The sequence below is a fragment of the Leuciscus leuciscus genome (assembly GCF_965113295.1).
Source record: "Leuciscus leuciscus genome assembly, chromosome: 8".
Taxonomy (NCBI): Eukaryota; Metazoa; Chordata; class Actinopteri; order Cypriniformes; family Leuciscidae; genus Leuciscus; species Leuciscus leuciscus.
In genome coordinates this window covers 41,083,116-41,091,322 of record NC_138732.1, presented here as the reverse complement: position 1 = coordinate 41,091,322, position 8,207 = coordinate 41,083,116, and positions in this window count along the sequence as shown.

The window sequence follows — 8,207 nt, the reverse complement described above, 5'->3', positions numbered from 1 at the left end:
AGGTGGGGAAACAAATGTGGTGGAATCGGGAGAGGAATTTATCCCTGTCCCCTTAATGCTCCAGAGATTTAGCCACAGTGACCTCTCAGGGTGGTAAGGGGAACTAATAGGTTCAGTGGCTTTGGCCACATTCAAATAAATTGACATTGGATGGTTAGCAGACTTGGACTTTGCAGCCGCCGCAAATGACTGCTTTCGCCACACCTTTTGCAGTCCTGGACTGGTGGAACAGGAGGACGTGGTGATCTCTTACACACTTATGTGACTGAGCGCATATAAGAAAATCATCCAGATAAGCAGATATTATAAGATAAGCAGATATTACCAGATAAGTCTGATATCTTTTCAGACTTCCTGGGCATCTTCATGATGGGCGTTTGATCATTACCTTGTCTATGTTTTTTTTTTTTCTCTGTACTGTTATTTGGGTTTAGTTATTGTGAACCACTTTGGGCAACAGCTGTTGCAATATAAAATGAAACTCTTCAGGCAAATAAAAATAAATAGAGACTTAAAGTATGAGATTTATTTGTTAAACAGGAAAAACATCCCATACATCAGTGGTAAAAATCAACACCGTTAACTGCATGCATGGCCACATTCTTTATGGCCAGGAGGACCCCCCTTAGGGCCAGGACATTGGCCATCAGGGTGAGTTTTTTGGCAGTTTTCAGCACATACTGCAGGCTTTGCTGGTTCGGCCACAGGCTTCACTGGATGACCCCCCTTAGGGCCAGAACATGGGGCATCAGGGTGAGTTTTTTGGCAGTTTTCGGCACACACCGCAGGCTTTGCCGGTTCAGCTGCAGGCTTCACTGCATGGATTCAGATAGTCAGCTTTAGTCAGTCCGTTTAACAACATTCAGTCTTAGATGTACAGCACAAAACACACAAAGCATGAACAGCAAGTTGTACAACTGAAATAACGAGAAGGCTGACTCAAACACTAATAGAACATAAATACCTGTAAATGGAGCCATACACTGACGTCCACATCCATTGCTGCAGCATTTCTCATGTTTCGGACAGTCACTATCATAGGAACACAACTCAGCACACTTTCCTCCTCCAGATTTTGTGCTTGGACACTGTCCTGGCTTTTCTGTGATAGAGACACATGACAGAAACATACAGTAATGAGACTTTCAGCATTCAGTGATATGAAAAAAGTGGTCAAAGATCAGAGTAGGTTTTACAAGAAAATACTAGTTCAGTCTTTCTACTTTATAGTTTCACATTTAGTTCAGTTTAATTAACAATGTCCTCCAGAGCAGTCTCGATCACAAGTACATCCTCCACAGCACGATCATCAGCTTTACCAGACACCACATGAGTGTTGTTGTAATAGTTTCAGTATTTATAAGTCAGGGGTTTCACAGTGTGCGTCTCAAACTTGAAAATATTCATACATTTATCAGCTTCAAATCAAGTAGAAATACCATTTATAACTAACCTGACAATTAGTTTCAAAGACACAGAGTGCCATTACAACCTACCCCACTACTGGTGAGGTGTGTTATAGAAGCACAATGCAGAAAGAAGACATCCATCAATATGTTGTTCATAAGTTTACTATTACAACTAATTGTACTGTACATCATATTTTGTAAGGCGTTTATTTATGCATTTCTTCAGGTGGTGTAATGAAGCTAACAGATCTTCTCACCTATGCCTCCAGCATGGTTTGTGCTCAAACATGCAGACAGACACAATAAAACAACACTCAACGAGCAGTACACTCGAGCTGTCATCCTCTCGACCTGTGATCTCACAATCAACTCTACTGGAAAACGCGCTGAATTAGTCAGTCAGTAGGAACAGCGAGGCACACAAAACTACACTGAAAACATGTGTTGCTGAATCCCTTAACATAAAGTGCTGTCCAAAGATTTATAGATCCAAGGAAGTCTGGGTAACTCCAACCCTGATGAAACTCACCTGCGTGTAGCTTTCTAGTAGCCTAATCTTGAAGACCTTCATTAGCTTGCTCAGGTGTGTTTGATTAGGTTTGGAGGAGTGGAGTACTGCGGTCACCCAGATGACATAATTAGAAGATTGAGTGTTTCTATGGCAACACTATCAATGACAAAATGGTCAGGTGGTACAGCGATCACATGGTACAAGTAGGAGCTCTCAGAAAATTCCACGTTTACAAGTTGTTGTTATGAATACACCTCTTACACCTAAACTCTACAGGAAGTGGATCTCTACTGGCATAAATATGCGTAGAATATGAAGAGACACAGCATACACAGACACAGGGGCATGTCTAGAAATGGAAACTGAATTACAATTGCTGATTGACTTGTGATGCGGATCCAAGTAATTATGACTAACAACAATGTTTCAAGCAACAAGGAAATACAGCCATTCTTATATCAACGCCACTTTAAATATATATATATATATATATATATATTGATGATGAACAGATAGAATTTAGGCTGAAACTTTTTTTATTGAGTTAACAATAGGGGAATACAGAGCCATAAAAACACTGGAATCTATAAAACAGTGAAATCAAAATGTTGCATCTTGTATCAAAATCATACATCTAAAACATAAGCTATCTTTTTCAACAGCCTGTATGTCTTAACAACTTTATAATTGTCCTCTATTGAGGTTAGGGAATTGTGAAAGATCTTTTAGTCAGTGGAAAACTGTCTACCATTCGGTACAGTTGACGTACTTTGCTTTATGTATATTATATTTCCCAAATAAAATAAGAATTTAATTAAATTGTCAATTTCCAATAAACCGGTATCACATTCCATAAACAAGACCATAGATCTTGCACCTTGGAAACATATATGTTTCTGGATATATGTAGATTTAAATTTAGTCTTTCCCCTTATTATTAGATTCACAGGGCCGGACACCAGTTATCTTGCCAAGAAGAATTTTTATTCTTATATGTCAGGAGAGAATCTTTCAGAAGATGTTACATTCATGCCAGGTCTATGCGTTCTCTGAAGTTGTGCAATGAGACAGAGCTTATATACATCACTGAGCGACTTCCATTCATGGTAACAAACTCTGTTGCTTGAGCTTAAAAATGGAACGTATATGTCATAGAACATATGGCACAATTCACTTCCATATTAAGAACATATCTTTGTTGCTTACATCTGCATCAGTTGGAAACATGTTACAGTACATCTCTCTGTCTCCCTCCGTCTCTGACATATGATCTTCACATGCACCCATGCTATCTATAGTCTCTCATGCACTCAGACTGTCATACACACATAAAACTCATAACTCTATAAGATACTACAACTGATTATGAATATTAATAAAGAATAATAGTACAGATACATAATATTCAATAATAAAATAATGAAATTATATTAAAAGATGAAATTTTAGTCTTCATCTCCCTCCACTGGAACTACGGCCGTCAGTTCCACACCATCATTCCCAGGTTGCGACCCTATAGAAGTGATAGTGAGGAGAAGAAATAGCAGACCAAAACAAATAGACAGAAAAGGATAGAAGAATAGAAACAGAAAAGAAAAGAAAAACACAACAAAAACGAAGAACCCAACCCCATGTCATGTCCCCGTGTACTATGTATTATGTTAACGTCTATGTGTAAGCATTTAAAATGAACCCCAATCATCTAAGAAAGTAAAAACTAATAATTCTTCTGCCGGTGCCTTGACTCGTTAATTACTTAACTCCTCAAGTTCCCGGCCAAAACAACAAACCAAAACAACGTTGATTTTAAAAAGATCCTATCCCTTGGGGTTGAAAATCAGTAAACGAGTGTTCATTGTTTGTGGAGTTGTGTTTTGTAATTAGTTTATAAAATCTCCTATTTCACACTGTATGTTCCATTCTTGGTTCCATCCATTTTATTAGTAATAATCAATTTGACAGGTTTGGTACTTTTCCTTCAATTAACACATAGTATGAGTTGTATTAATAGCAGGAACACAAAAACTCCTACCATAGTCAAAACTATCCATTCCGACCATGATAACTTTCCTAGGATATGTGTTAGCTTCCTTTCAGATATTAATTTAGCTACGCCATTTGCTATGATAACATGACCCATTGCTTGAATTCCCTCCTCTTGAGCTGCCTTTACACTCTTTTTAACTCTTTTAACCATCTCAAAGAGTTCATAATTCCTTTCCTCTACTAAATCATTATTCCACCATTGTGGCTCTAACTGCAACAATTGCACATGTGGAACATGAATTCCACCCAAGTGAAGAGGATAGAGAATCTCAAGGCAAAATGGATCAGGAGGAATTGGACACAATTTCCCTCCATATATCATGTTATCACTTATTCCATCATGTAATATACACCACTGTGCTTCTGACACTTGCCATGCACCTGTGGCTTGATCTAAAGGAACTACTTCCCATACTGCAGAACCATTAAGAGATAGACTAAACATTGTAGAGCATGAGCAAATTACCCACTCATGTTCCTCAACACAACAATCTGTGGTAGAAATCATTGGTGGTTCACCTTCAGCCCAATATCCATTTCTTCCTAATCTAATAACTGAATTTCCTTGTCTAACACCCATTGATTGGAATTGCCTAACTGTCATAATATTGCGCTTCCCGTATTGAGGCCATATCATGATCAAAGGTAACATTCCAGAACCTGACAACAAATTTTCATTAATAACGATTTTAACTAATGGGACATGTTTAGCAGAAGTCAAATTAAGTTGGTTACCAAAAACCACTAACAACGATTCTGCTATTTGCTCAGGAACTTGTCCCATTCGAATAACTTGTATATCCTCTACCATTTGATCTTTTAAATTCTGAGCTAAAAATAAACATGCCGCACGATGTGTCTCAAAATTAGAAGATTTTGTTAATGCATCTGCCAATTCTTTTGCAGCATTATTAAGATGCTCACCCGCTGCTATAATATGTAGAGAACCTTGAAGAGCCTCAGTGAGTCCTTTCCCCGTCATGGTTCCCACCCACTGAGTATAATCACTTAGTTGGTTCATTTGAGCAGTATTACTTATTGAATTGACAGAGCCAAATACCCCTGCTATATCTCCCCATATACTTCGAGGTTTACGATTTTTACTACTCAGAGGATTTTTAGAGGTATAATATTCAACTTCTTTTTCCAACCAACTTCTTATTTGTGTAAAATTACCACAATAAGACTGATCAAAAACAGTAAGAAGAGATTTCAAGTTATAATTAATGCGTTGTCGTACCATATGGGCTTCATTTATCAAGGTTTTGGTTTCTTTTGCCAACAAAATACCATGAACTGGTGCAGTAGTTGTATTTGGGCATGTTTTAGCTTTGTTTGTTTTTCCCGCTGAAAGATAAAAACACCTTCCAATTTCCCCAGTTTCTAGTTCAGTCTCACAGTATTCATTCTCATCTTCTGAATGCCATACTCGTACATAATTTCCCTTGAATCTCGTTGTCCCTGAGGAAGTATCCCTCATAAACCCTTCACATGGCAACACTATGGGATAAATACACCCTTGAGCCAATGAGTCCCATATTGTAAGCATGTGAGTACGATTCAAAATGAAATTAATTTCGACATTAGTAGACGTTATAAGGTCTAACCCTATAACCTCACATTGTTCTTTTGAACAAATTTCTCGTCTTTGAGCACTACCAGTATACCCCCCATTTTTCACAGGCCAAATTACTCTGCTTTTGTAACATTGATGGTAAAAGTTACATCCGCCAAAGATGCCCTCACGATATTTAGCAAGGTCTTTATCATTACGTGGCACCCAATCCCATAATCCCCATCTGGAAATAAAGGGTAGAGTAAAATGTTGGCCAGTTTTCAGAGTTGCATTCCGAGTGATTTCTTGAACTCGAGGAGTCCATAAAGCTTGGCTTCCTTGGTAAATGCCAAGTAAAATTAAGAATAAGCATACCATTGTCGGTGGGTATCGAGAATAACTGGTAACCATCTCTAATCAATGTCAATGGAATTGATTCCTGAAATGGAAGCAGAGAAATAATTAACATCACTTCTTTGTTCCCAATCTTTAAAGCTAATGGATGAACATTGCTCAATCTCAGGCCATAAGCCATCGTCATCACTTTGTTCATTCACTAAGCAAGGTTTAACTTGTGACCAATGATACCATCTATCTGTTCCTACACCCTTCCCTTTAAGGCAAACACTTGTATCAGTTGTTAAGAGTATCTCATATGGTCCCTCCCATCTAGGCTCTAAACCTTTCCTAGCAATACGTTTGACCATAACAAAACTACCTAACTCGGGAATGTGTGGAATATCAGTAGTGGTGTGTTTTTCATCCCATTGCTGTTGAGCTTCTCGCACTTTCTTATTATTGTCTTTAGTAGCTTTGTCCAGCATTGTAATATAGCGTCGTAACTTTTCTTGGAACAAAGTAGAATCTCCTCCTGTCCCCGCGGGTGGCGGAGCATCAGGAGGTAGAACCATTGCTCTTCCAGTCATCAGCTCAAAAGGAGTTAGTCCTGTTACTCTGTTAGGAGTTGCTCTCAAGTTCAACAGAATAGCAGGTAATAACTTATGCCAACCTTGGCCAGTTTGCAGAATGGCTTTGGTAAGAGCGGTTTTCAATGATCGATTCATCCTCTCTACCATTCCCGAACTTTCTGGATGGTACGGAATGTGGAATTTCTGTTTGATCCCCATCAATTTCATTGCTTCCTTCATCAGTTTTCCAGTGAAGTGAGTTCCATTGTCAGAATCAATTTCATATGGAAGACCCCAGCGAGGAAAGGCTTCTTCCACCATTACTCGTGCTGCCGCTTCAGCAGTGCAAGTTTTCGTAGGGAATGCTTCCACCCACCTAGTAAATCTGTCCATGATTACTAGAATGTATTGGTACCCTCCACTGGGTGATAAAGGTCCTGTGAAATCGATCTGGAGATGTGTCCATGGACCTGTTGGTCTCGGTGCATGTGACATTCGCACCTTTACAGATTTTCCCACATTTGCCTTCAGGCATATCAAACATCTCCTACAGTAATCATCAATGTCTCTCATCATTCGTGGCCACCACCATGTCTCACTGATTTGAGCTTTCATTGCTTTTGCTCCAGCATGCACTTTTCCATGATACAACTGCATTAGTTCTCTTCTTGTTCCAATAGGCATCACCACTTTTCCTGTTGGAATTCTCCAGATACCTTGACCATCTTCTTTTGCTCCTGCTTTTATCCATTGTTCTTTCTCTTCATCTGTCTCCAATTGATATGATAGAAGATGAAGCTCAGGATTATCTTTACTGTTTTCCTTTGCCAAGGTAACGGGAGTAAGAGGAAGTAGTGCTGCTTCTCTAGCTGCTGCATCTGCTGCCGTGTTTCCTTGACTTTCCTTGGACTTGTCAGATTGATGTGATTTTACTTTGATCACGGCTGCTTCTTTGGGTAAGTGGCATGCTGCAATTAAACGACGAATTATGGAAGCATGTTGTATTTCGCTCCCACTGCTAGTGATAAGTCCACGTCTTTTCCACAAAGCAAGGTAGTCATGGACCACGCCAAAAGCATAACGACTATCTGTGTAGATGTTGACCCGATCACCTTCTGATAGTTCAAAGGCTCCGTAAGTGCTATAAGCTCAGCTACTTGTGCTGAAAATTGTCCCGAAAGAGCTCCTTTCTTCACGACCGTTCCATCAGCTTCCACTACAGCCCATCCAGTATGTCGTTTTCCATCAACATAATAACTGGATCCATCGACCCATAACTCTTTGTCTGGATTTTCAAGAGGGATTGGATTAACTGGACCAAGGCCATCTTCTTCTACTTGTTTTTCACACTCATGTGGTATACCCTCATGTGGTTCCAGCATCATTGTTGCAGGGTTAAGAGAAGTGTCTCTAATGATTTCCACTCTCAGATCCTTGTTCAACAAAGTTGCTTCCCATTTAGCTCTTCTTGCGTCAGTTATAGTTTTGATGTTTGTGTTGTTCAACAACGTCACTATACTGTGTGGAGTGTGTAGTATGATGGTTTGTGCTCCTATCAGATTTTCAACAGCGTCAACTGCCCACGTAGCACCATCAAGAGCTTGTATACAACGTGGTTGACCAATCATAGTGACAGGAATCTTTGTAGAAAAGTATCCAACTGGTCTGTATCTATCACCTGGTTTTTGACACAGAACTGCTGAATACGTCTCATCTCCCACCCTGGTCCACAAGTGAAATGGCAATCGTCCATCGGGAAGTCCCAAGGCGGGGGCTGA